Below are 13,388 nucleotides of genomic sequence, written 5' to 3'. Positions count from 1 at the left end.
GTGCCCCAAAAGAGCAGACTACTGCTTGCAGGACTTACTGCACCCAGAGGGGAGCTAATAAGCTTGGCAGGGGAACCGTATATCATGTGTCACCATAGAAAAGGCTACAGACACCGCGGTGATGGTGGCCAATGAGACCGGCTGGACTCCTGGCTACTTCAAAAGGCCGTTGACTCAGTGGCCGTCATGGTCCTGGATCACCACCGACCCTGGACTGTCTGGGAGCTGAGCGGGCATGGCTCTGACACCTGGTGCTGTTTGTACGTTAATTCAGGGGCCTAACTGAAGAAAGCGCAGACTACTGGTCAGAGCATCTAGGCTGACAGAAACCATCAGCCTAAGGTGGCCGAACAAATGTGGGGCGGGGTAAAACCTGCCCCCACAGCGTCTCTGCGCATCTCTTTCCTGGACCCTTAAAGGTCATTAGAATCTATAACACTTCCAATGCTGGTGCTCAGGCGGATAAGCAGTGAGGCAGGAGGCCTGGGGACAATCAACCTCACCTGGAGGCTGCTGGGGAGAAGTTCTGCCCCTCTCCCCCCGTTATGAGGACTCCCAACTCAGCACAAAGCAGTTACAAAAGAGGGGTCTGCACCCTCAGCACCCCAAGAATGAGGAATGGGACAAAAGGTGGAGGAGGGGTTTGTCACCAGCAAAGCCCATGAAAAATTCCTGGGAGATAAAAATAGAATTTGGGCAATAAAATAAAGTCTAACCTTTTTTTCCTTTGTGCTTTGTCTAATTTCACGTGCTCCTAGGTTTCCGCATGCAGAGGTCCCACAGCCGGCACTTCAGACCCCATTTCCTAGTGCAGAGTGGCTGGGTCGACACCTCAGCTCCTGGGGCCCCATGCAGACTCCGCGACATAGAGCCTGAGCTGCAGCCAACCCGGCCCTCGAGAGCTCCGCCCCCTCCCTCCCGCTGACGCTGCCGGGATCCCTACACAGCAGCCCAGCCCACAGCCCGCGGGGGAGCTCACGCTCTCACCTCTCCATTCTCTGACCAAAATATAAAGTTTCCTCTGTTTCTGAACAAAACTCAGTCTTGATCTGTTGGCTCCAGTGACACTGGGCAGGGGGACCCTTGTTGGGGCCCACTCTGGAGGATCAGTAACAGAAATTGAGAACATTGTAACTTCAATGAACAGATGTGTGGGCCAAACTGTAATTAACATAGAGCAGTGTATAAGGCTCGGGTAAAATAAGATGTTTCTAAGACTTCCATTTGATATTTCCATCACTTTATTATAAGCAAGTTCAGTGAAGATGTTTGTCTTATTTGTCAGGTCAACATTAGAGAAATGAAGTGATTTCTTTCCAAGGATGTACATCTAATACTCTTGGCTGAAGTTTCAATCTTGGTTTGAATGTTTTTCCATTGAAAATGATACCTCTCTTTCAGCTCCCCCATTTCTGAGAAGTATAAAATCTTATAATTTATTATTACCAAAGGGGAAAGGTGGGAGGAGGGATAAATTAACAGTTTGGGATTAACACATACACACTGCTATGTATAAAATAGATCATCAACAAGGAACTACTGTATAGCACAGGGAACTACACTCAATATTTTGCAATAACCTATAAGGGGAAATAATCTGAAAAAGAATAGATATTTTTTATCGACATCATCTATCAACGACAGATAAAATGTAACCTAAGGGAAGCTGATGGTGAGCGCTTCTGACCCTGAAGACTTCAATCATCTAAAGTTCGGACTCTGCCTACTTCCCAAGGCCCTTAATGAACATACGTGTAGCCGTAGCTTAAAAATTCCCCAGTTTGGGGTTCGGGGAGGCACTGATTTGGAAAAATCCCTGGTGTTCTCCTTACATGCACAGGACCCTTCCTACTGCTAAAACATGCCTGTCACACCCAGAGGATGGTACACCATTTGATCGGGAAGAGCTTGGAAAAGGCACCTCATCTCCTCATCTCCTCATCTCCTGGTGCTCGGGTTCACCCCTCCAGCATCATTCCTAACAATCTCCTCACTTGGGGATGTCAGCACCGTCAACATCCTGTTGCGCACAGTTTGGAATTTGTCCAGAGATTGAAGCGGAAGGATGAGAAACAATGAGAGACAAGTCCTAGGTATTCGGACAGGCACATGTCACTCTAATTTCCAATCAGGAAGACAAATTCACCAAAGGCTAGGATTGCCCATGGAAACAGAATAGGTCTTGAGGAAATCCCACTGTTTTGTGGCCAGTTTCCAAAAACACTAGTTGAAAAATGGAACTCAGCAGCACTAAAATTCACGAAACTGCAGAGTTGAAAATATCTATCGTCGAAAAATGTCTTGGGGTAAGTCACCGAAAAGGACTTGTAAGCAAGGGAGAATGGCAGGAAACGGATTTGAAGAGGTAGAAAGGACTCACCATTAAAGCACAAGAAAAGGGGTTGAACATCACCAACGATGCAGCTGGCCAAAGAGGGTGTAAGCGTTTTTTCTGAATATATTCAAGAAAAGGGCATACACCCTTTTTAGCCAACAAAACAGGTGGGCACTGGAAATCAATACTACAAAATGTATCACTTCACATCAGTCAGAAGGGCCATCCTCATAAAGTGTAAACACCAGAAATGCAGGACAGGGCGCGGAGAAAAGGGAGCCCTGTGAGGCTGAGAGTGGAAATGTGAATTGCCAATGGCCACTCTGGAGAAGTGTACTGTGTTTACTAAAACATCTAAAAAATGAGCTACAGAGCATAGGGCACTTGCACTCATGGGCGTATATCTTGGGAAAAACAAAAATCGACAGGATACAGGCACCCCAACCTTTACCACTTCTCTGTTAAAAAGAGCCTCGACTTGGATATAACCTAAATGTCCCTGGAAGGATAAAATGGATAAAAGAGATGTGGTACTTATGTAGAGTGGAATATTACTCACCTGGAAATCAATGAAATAAGGCCCGTTGCAACAACTCCGGAGGAGTTACGTACGATCATTCTAAGTGACAAAAGTCAGAAAGAAAAAGACACATATCATAAGATGTCACTTAAAGGTGGAATCAAAACTCACTATACATGAAATAAATTACAAAACAGAAACATAGTCAAATATGTAGAAAACACACATAAGGCTGCTAAAGGGGAAAGGTGGGGAGGGGTGAGGCATTATCCAGGAGATTGAAATTAGCAAAGATACCATTCCAAATACCAAATTGATAATTGACAAGGCCTACACGGTACCTCAAAGAACTGCACTCAGCACACTCAAGTCACCAGAAAATAATATATACGACTGGTAAGAATCTGAAAAAGAATTTATTGATGTCTCTCAGTACGTGAATCAAGTGGATGTACAGCAGCAAAAAACAGAGCTTTGAAAATCAGCTGTAACCAATATAATAATAAATTAAAAAAATAAAAGAGTGAGACAGAGAAAAATTCTTACAACTTTTGTTCAAGGGCTACGATGCAACATGGATTGAACACATCTAGACCCACAGCAGGATGAGATATAAGGCTGGAAACTATTCATGCTAAGATATATTAGTGAGGTTGGGTGAGGAAATGCAGACCTTTTAAAGTAATACTGCCTGGTACCCATTCCATGGGTCCCAAATCTGCAGGTTCAAGCGAATCTTCCTACAGTGAAAACATGCATGGGAAACTAAGAGGACTGTACACCATGTAACCGGGAAAGGTGTTTAAAATGCACCTCATTTTTGATCTCCTGGTGCTCGGGGGTGCCATTCCAGCCACGTTAATAACAATCTCCCCACTTGGAGAATCAGCACCTTTAACCTCCTGTTTCACACAGTTTGCAATTTGTGTGGAGGATGAACGGGAAGAGGGGAAACCAATAAGAGACTAGCTGTAGGAGTTTCGACAGGCACATGTCACTGTGATTTCCATTAAGGAAGAAGAATTAACCAAAGGCTCAGCCTGCCTCACCGGAACCAGAATAGGGCCTGAAGCAATCCTGCAGTTTTGCAGCCAGCTCACAAAAAAGCGAGTTGAAAAATGGAGCTCAGGGGCAGTGCAATTCACAAACCTGCAGAGTTATAAATGATAACTAACATCCAAAAATATATTGAGGTAAGGCAACGAAGAGGATCTGAATGCAAGGCAGAATTGCAGGAAACAGATTTCAAGAGGTAGATTGGAGTCGCCTTTAAAGCACATGAAAAGCAGCAGAACTTCGACAATGTTGCACTTGGCCAAAAAGGGTGTATGCGTTTTTTCCTGAATATATTTGGGAAAAAACGCATACGCCCTTTTTGGCCAACCAAGCAATCAAGCAATGCAAATCCACACTACATAGAAGTGTCACTTCCCTCCGGTCAAAAGGGCCATCCAAAAATTGTGTAAAAACCACAAATGCAGGACAGGCCATGGAGAACAGGGAGCCTTGTTACGCTGATGGGCAGGATGTAAACTGCCAATAGCCACTTTGTAGAACTGTATGTTGCTTTCTAAAACAGAGCTACAGAGCATAGCTCACTTCCACTCATGAGCGTATATTTTGGGGAAACTAAAAATCCACAAGACACAGCCACCCCAAAATTTAGGGGTGCTCTGTTTACAAGAACCGTGACTTCGGTACACTTTAAATATCCTAGGAAAGAAAAAAATGGATAAAGAAGTTGTGGTACTTATATACAATGGAATGTCACTCAGCCATAAAATCAATGTCATAAGGCCAGTAGAAGCATAATGAGTGGATTTAGGTACGATGATTCTAAGTGAAATAAGTTACACAGAAAAAGAAACTTATCGTAAGATATCACTTATAGAGGGAATGTAAACATGGCTACACATGAACTGAATTACAAAAGAGAACAGAGTTACACATTTAGAAAGCACACTTATGCCTGCTTAAGGGGAAAGGTGATGTGGGGTGATGCGTAAAACCAAAGTTTGAAATTAGCACAGATACCATTCCATATACCAAATATGTAATAGACAAGACCTACTCCTTGCTCAATGAACTGGACACAACAACCCCTATTCACCAAAGAGGAATATATCTGACTAGTAACAATATTAAAACCTATGTATTGATATGTCTCCATAAGGGAATCAAGTGTATGTAGAGCGGCATAAACACAGCAGTGAAAACCAGCTAAACTCAATTATAAAAATAAATTTCAAAAACAAAACACAAAGACAGCGAAAGAGTGAGAAATTCTTACAAAATTCGTTCAGGGGCTGTGATGCAACCTGGATTGACCACATCTACACCCAGAGCTGGATGAGACATAAGGCTGGACACTTGGGGCTGAGAGTATTGGTGAGGTTGGGAGAGCAAATTCAGACCCTTTAAAGCAATACTGTGTGATATCCATTCCATGGGTTCCAACTCTCCAGGTTTTAGGGAATCTTCCTACAGCTAAAACATGCATGGGTAACCCAGAGGTTGGTACACCGTGTGATCAGGAAAGGTTTCTAAAGCGCACCTCGTTTTACCATTTCTGCTGTTCGTGTTCGCCATTCCAGGGGCTTTATGAACAATCCTAAACCATACACTAAGACTAACACATACCCTAACACGTGCCCTTACCTAACCTGTTGTCAGAGCGTAACCTGTACCCTAAACCGTACCCGTTCCTTAACTCTAAACCTGACCCTAACCATAACCCTAACCCTAACCCTAAACCTAACCCTAACCCGAACCCTTACCCTAACCCGTACCCTAATCATAACACGTACCTTAACCCTAACAAGTTTCGTACCCTCAACTGTACCCTAAACCCGTTCACTGACCCTAACCCTAACCCTAAACCTTACCCTAACCCGTACCCTAATCTTAAACCGTACACGAACACTAACACGTGCCCAAACACATACCCTAAGCCTAACACGTTTTCGTATCCTCACCTGTACCCTAAAACTTACCCGTTCGCTAACCCTGACCCTAAACTTAAACCTAACCATAAGCCTAACTCTAACCCTTACCCTAATCCGTACCCTAATACTAACCCATACACGAACACTAACCCATGCCCTAACACGTACCCTAAACCTAACACGTTTTCATACCCTCACCTGTACCCTAAACTTCACCTGTTCGCTAACCCTAACCCTGACCCTAACCCTAACCCTTACCCTAACCCATACCCTAGTCCTAAACCGTACACAAAAAATAAACGGTGCCCTAACACATACCCTAAACTTAACACGTTTTTGTACACTCACCTATACCCTAAATCTTAACTGTTCGCTAAACCTAACCCTAACTCTTACTCTAACCCGTACCCTAATCCTAACCCGTACACGGACACTAACCCATGCCCTAACACGTACCATAAACCTAACACGTTTTCGTACACTCACCTGTACCCTAAATCTTACCCGTTCGCTAACCCTAACCCTAAACCTAAACCTAACCCTAAACCTTACCCTAACCCGTACCCTAATCCTAACCCATACATGAACACTAACACGTGCCCTAACACGTACCCTGACCCTAACACGTTTTCGTACCCTCACCTGTACCCTAAACTTCACCTGTTCGCTAACCCTAACCCTAAACCTAACCCTAACCCTAACCCGCATCCTTACCCTAACCCGAACACGTTTTCGTTCCCTCACCTGTACTCTAAACCTTACCCGTTCCCTAACCCGTACCCTAACCCGTACCCTACTCCTAACCCGTACACGAACACTAACCCGTGCCCTAACACGTACCCTATGCCTAACACGTTTTCATACCCTCACCTGTACCCTAAACCCTACCCGTTCTCTAACCCTAACCCTAACCCGTGCCCTAACAAGTACCCTAAGCCTAACACGTTTTCGTACCCTCACCTGTACCCTAAACCTTACCCGTTCGCTAACCCTGACCATAACCCTAAACCTAACCCTAACCCTTACCCTACCACATACCCTAATCCTAACCCGTACACGAACACTAACCCATACCCTACCACGTACCCTAACACTAACACGTTTTCGTACCCTCACCTGTACCCTAAACCTTACCCATTCACTAACCCTGACCCTAACCCTAAACCTAACCCTAACCCTAATCCTTACCCTAACCCGTACCCTAATCCTAACCCTAACCCTAACCCTTACCCTAACCGGTACCCTAATCCTAACCCATACACAAACACTAACCCGTGCCATAACACATACCCTAACCCTAACACGTTTTGCTAATGATATCAAACTAATTTTCTAATGCATTCACATATCCATAATCACAGAAGAAGGGAGCCCCCATTAGGAATATCTCTCCAAGATGAAGCTGTGAGTAGGGCAGGTCACCACAGACTAGTTAAACTGTATTTTTAGTTTTGTTTTATCATTCTGCCCCTGCTATCTGGCACATAGTAGGTAAAGAACATTTGTTGAACCGCTGCTAGGATATGACATAATACATTGTTTCTTTTAATTTTAGTATTATGTGGCATTGAGAAGGAAAATGGAGAGAGATGAAATAATAGTTGCTGAGGTTTGGGACTCTGGAAAGATATATAATGCTGCAAGGAGGAGTAGAATTAAAGCTGGAAATTTGTTTCTTTAATTTCCCAACTCAAGCATTACTTTTAAAATGAAAACTCTTATCAAATTAATCTTTGAAAAATCAATTAAAACAGCTAAAACAGAAAATGAGACTCTCAGAAACCCGTTGTCCACAATAACCATTGTTGACGATACTACACATTTGAAAAGTGCCACAGTATTCTCTTTTCTGACTCTCTTTAGACCTTAAGCTATTTAGAATTACACGAAGGGCTCTATTAATTTCAAGATTGAAAAGGTAAGGAAACAAACCCCTCTTAATACATTTCTCCCTCAGAAAATATGCTGTGAGGAGGAAAAGGCTGACGGCTAGACAAATGTTACAGAAATCCGCTGGTAAAGATGCCCTTTGCTTCATGTTGGGAGCAAGTAGTTATGTCAGAGCATGTGGTGAGCACCTCCACCTGGGTGTTTCCCCCAAGAACACAGGTACTCTCACGGTGTCCTCCTTCTCACAAGCAGAGAGTTAAACTCATTATTTTAATAGGGTTCACCTTGTATACACTTTTTTAGGAATCTCTACCTCAATGGTACAATGAGGTTAATACATGAAGCAAAGCAAAATTCCTATAGGTTTACATAGGGTGGCCTGAGGGATTCATAAGCTGTTCTTGAAACACCACACCCACCTATCTTCCAACTGTCACAGGCTGTATAGAATCAATATGCAGACTGCTCTTCTAGAAGCCTGGATGGCTTAGGGCTAATAGAGTTGGGCTGTGTGGTCTATCTTTCAGACGGGAGTCATGGTATTGGTCAACTTGCCAGCAACCCTTGGACTTGGGCTTGGATATGACAGGAATAGCAGAACTCACTAGAGAGGTCATCAGCTGCTTCCTCTAATCACTTTCTGGGTGCCGTGACCTCCAGTGGCAGAGGCATTTATTCTTCAAGGGTGTTCGGCTGTCTTGGAAGCCTATGAGCCTGGTCAGTCCTCACTGTGTGATCAGCTGCCAAGGGAATTAATTGCCAGTGCATTCTTGAGAATAGATGTGAAGTTATACTGATAGGATAACATTTCAAGGTCTGCTAATCCTTGTGCCTAGTGACATAAGACCATCAAACCTGCTTGAGTATGGGAGGTATTTCTGCAAAGGGATAAGATTACAATTAAGTGTCTCAAAGCTCCTGCCTCTTTTATGAAGTACAGACTCTAGCTAGAGGTAAGTCACCAGAATAAAAGGATCATTTCTCTATTTCAGAACAGTGACCTGAGCAGTCACTCTGTAATTTCTCTGATGGTCCTTCTTTGTCCTTGGCATTTCACTTAATTTCCAAATTAAAAAAAAATCATTTTCCTATAACATGGAACACCTTTTTGATCTCCCACCAATGCTCCCATCCTTATGCCTATTTATCGATATATAAGCAGCTCAGATCCCTCATCTTTCCCCCCAAATACTCCAGACATGTGAATCACCTCATTAGGAGAAATCACAGAAACCACTTCTTTGTATCACCGAGCTATGTTCATTCCAGGTGCTAGAAACCCCACCTACCTGTAACTAACGATGTCCTGCTCCTCCACAATAACAAAGAGAAAAATAACCACTAGCTCCCATGATGAAGCAATGGGTATCATTATCAATGGAGTTCTATAGTATCTGTCTAGCCATCAGTCTTTTCCACCTCACAGCACATTTTCTGAGGGCTGTGCAGGGTTGGGGGGATGACTAAACTGAAAGGTGAAATAAACATGGACCCTGACCTTAAGGCACTCCCAGACTTGAAGAAGACACAGACACGTAACAAATACACTGTGATTCAGTAAGTACTATAATAAAGCTACCTTAAAGGTTCAAAAGAAACAGAGGATGATGTGCTAAGGAAAAGGGAGGTGATGATTTGCAGCCAGTATATAAAAGAACATTCTATTTCCAGAGGTAGGAAACATGAGGAAAAGTACAGAGGCTTCCAATGAGCAATTGTTGAAACTGTTCTGGATGTTGCAATGATATCTGAAAGTACAAGCTTTACCTCTGTTGTATGTAGTATATAAAAATCAGTATAAAGTAATACAGTATAGAGCAGTCTTTAAAAAAAAAAACTTTCACATTTAAGACAACGTAACAACTTTCAAACCAGAGCTAGAATATAGACTGACACGAAGATGTCCCATTCTCACAAATGTAAATTGTGATGTTATACTATTCATAAAAACATGATGGAACTCTCAGAAGGCAATTTTATAAGCAAAACCAAATAGCCGAATAATATCAGAAAAACCACCACCATTAACTGAATGCCTATGTGGCAGGCCCCAATCTCACTGATTTATATACATAATCTCCTTTAATTCCCACAATAGTCCTTGAGGTAGGTATTATCCCTATTCTACACTTAAGGAAACAAACTCAGAAGAGTCAAGCAAATCATCCCTAAGTGACAGAGTTGGATTCAAATCCCAGATTAATTTGATGACATGGCATCATACCTCACATCCACCCCTGAAATCCTACCAAGAACCAGTGACAGCTTATCATGATTAAGACTTTATGACTATGTAACTACAAGCATATATGCAGCAGCACTGCACAGCACGAAGAGCACTACACCAAGAATCATGAAGATAGTATTCTAATCCCATAGTCTTTTTCTAAGTAACTTTGGTTTAATTACTTAACCCTTGAGTAAGGTGAAGTAGATAATTTCTAAGGCTCTATCCAGTTGTAAAATACTAAAACGTTCCTTTACAATCACTGCTGCATAATGGGTTTTTCATTCAAGTATTAGCCATTATCTTAAAAATAAGGTCATCTTTCAAAAACGCAGAATCATTTAATCAGTCATGTTTACAGAGCTCCCTACACTAAGTCTAATGCTAGGCCAAGTGTTGAATATTCCAAAGTAGGACCTCACTTCAACAGCTGGGTTAGCTTTGGGACTTCCCTGGTGGCGCAGTGGTTAAGAATCCACCTGCCAATGCCGGGGACACAGTTTCAAGCCCTGGTCCAGGAAGATCCCATGATGCAGAGCGACTAAGCCCGTGCGCCACAACAACTGAGCCTGCACTCTAGAGCGCGTGTGCCTAGAACCTGTGCTCCACAACAGGAGAAGCCACCGCAATGAGAAGCCCACGTACCACAACGAAGAGCTGCCCCCACTCGCCACAATTAGAGAAAGCCCGCGCGCAGCAATGAAGACCCAACGCAGCAAAAAAACCCTCAAAAACAAAAATGAAAAAAAACAGCTGGGTTAGCTTCTCACTGTTATTTACCCAGGGAATGTTTTTCAGTGTTTTGGGAAAGAGCACAATACAGTAGTAGTATGGGCTAGAAATCCAGCAGCTGTAGATTTTAATCTCAGTGCTGTCACTCAATAATTCTGTGACACTGGGGCAAGGGATTTAAGGCTGTAAAACAGTTTCCCATTCACTTATGAAAACTGAAAAAATAATCCTTACTAAGTAATTTGGTTTAAGAGATTAAATGAGATAAGGGACATGAAAATGCCTAGTATCAAGAGTGGCACAATATAAGCACTGAGTAAGGGTTATTCTTCTGCTCCTTGAGCCGCAGTTAAATTAGTGCTAAGCAGCTTTAAACACAATTAGGTTAAAAAAAAAGCCCACATTCGTATGTGAGAGACAAAGTACTGATAAAAGAACAGTTCTGGGCCAGATTTAAATCTTGGCCCTGCTACTTCCTTGCAGTGTGAGTCTGAACAGCTTACTTACCTTCCCTGAGTCTGTGTTTCCACACTGGTAATGAGGATAACCATCACATACAGTTATTGTGAGAATGAAATGAGCAACAGAGAATTAAATTAGATAAAACTTACCTTATACCACAGTGTCTAGTACATAGTGAACTCTCAATAAACATTAGCTCTCATTATTCCTCTAGCCAACATTTTCAGTTTGGACAAACCCCCTATTAACAGTCAAGATCAAATTTTCTCTTCGTTTGCCACCTCAAGTTCTGCCAGCTGGGCCTTGCTTCATGCTGCATACAAGGATCCTTGTACGTTTTGGCTGAAAGTAAGAACTAGGAACGAACTGAAGCTCAGCTTCAGCCTGGGAACTTGTATATTATCTGCTCCTCAACTTCAGCCTTTGCAAGGTTTAACAGTTGAATGCCTACTTCAGATTGCTTTCTGGCACCCACAGCTTGTGTATACTCAATGACTATGTGATTACGTAGGTTCTGGTCATACCTAATTAGTATGGCATCTTGATTTATAATGAATCATTGAATGTTCACTTTCAAATAAACATTTTAGATGTAACTTGGGAGTGAAAATCTCCCTATGTGCTTTACATGTTGAATTCTATCCACCAGTTTAAGTGTGAATGTGCCTTTAGAATGCAAGTATTTCTTACATGATGCTTGCTGTAAAGATTCTCCTTCTACTGCAGGGAAGATGCTGAAATTGGTGTACATACATGCAACTAAAGATGATACGCAACTTGAAATTCAGAAGCAATATTTTTATCTTGAGAGCTAGTCGCATCACTCCAGTGCCAGATTTCTAAAACCAACATTTACTGACAATTGTTTTCTCAAGCAAATGTGTGATGCAGTAAATCCCTGCAAAAACATTAGAAAAAAAATAAACAAGGGCAACATATCTAAGGTTTCTGATAACTTTATCCAATTGTGCATAAAGTTTCAGTTTGTGAGAATACTTTAATAAAATTGTATCATCACCACTGACCCCCAAAACTTTAAATCCAGGAGTTAAAGAGGAAATACCTTTTAACTTACTAATGGAGAAAAAGCAAATAATAATTTGATAGAAACTTCCTCATGAGTTGGTCTCTGCTCTACACTTGAAAGTAACTATTTAGTACCTTAAATAAGTAGTTTAACATGAGTGTGGGAGCAACTGAGCTGTTGACAAAAGTGAGAAATTAATGATTCTGAACTACATTAAAATTTTAAAATATAATTGATGTAATAAAATTATAATTTTTGAATAAAATTTATTCATGTATTTTAGAACTTGTATACTATGATGGTACTTTTCAACTTAGGCCTTGGCCAAATATTAATTTCAAGAATCAACCATTGAGCATTTGGTATGTGCACTATAAATGTGACTCAGCCATATACCACAGTTAAGACATGGCAGTCAGCAAGGTTGCATACCCTATCTCCAGCTCACCCACTTTCCAGGTTTGTGAACCTCATGTAAGAGGTTGACCAGAACCTACACCAAGACTTGTCCATCCATCTTACTTCCGAAGAGAAAGTAGTAGAAAGGTAAGGGTCAAGTGGGTGCACTTAATCAGAAATGAGATATGGCCCTCTATGGCTAGGTTCCTGACTTTAGATTACTAATTTATCTTATTTTGTTATTTTCAGGTCAAAATGTAATGAAAACTTTTCTTGGAAATGAAACATTTCAGTTAGGCATGCTTGAAATGTTAACTACAGCAACGTGTATGGAAAGTTTGGTTCATAAAAGAAAGAATGCAATTTTAATACATTTAAAGAAACTTTCCACTCTGAAAATAACACCAGAGCAGAGTCAATAAATATTTTTCCTTTCAACAGGACCAAATAACTCAAAAATCATTTCTCACTAAAGATTAAAACATTTAAAATTTCAAACTGATTCTTTTCCCCAAAGACAGAAGTCATGGTATACCTTTAAAAAAAGAGGGCAAGATGTCTATTTGGAAATTCAGGCCAAGACCATCGAATGAAATGATGGTTCATGCTCAAGTGGCTATAAAAGAGATGAAGAACAGATATAAGGAGTTACACTACTTTAAGGATTATTCATTCACAAGTCTTTACAAATAGCACAGCTGAAATTTCCCAAAGGCAAGTATTATAATAGAAGGGTTGGCATGATTTCATGTAAATTAACTAGAATGTTAAGGTTCACTGCCTGACAGAACTTGGGCTTGGTTTAGAAAACCTGATGGTGTGTAATAGACCTTACCATTCTCAGATCAATG

The sequence above is a fragment of the Mesoplodon mirus genome, assembly GCF_964341445.2.
Source record: "Mesoplodon mirus genome assembly, chromosome: 8".
Classification (NCBI taxonomy): domain Eukaryota; kingdom Metazoa; phylum Chordata; class Mammalia; order Artiodactyla; family Ziphiidae; genus Mesoplodon; species Mesoplodon mirus.
This window is presented reverse-complemented; position numbering follows the sequence as displayed.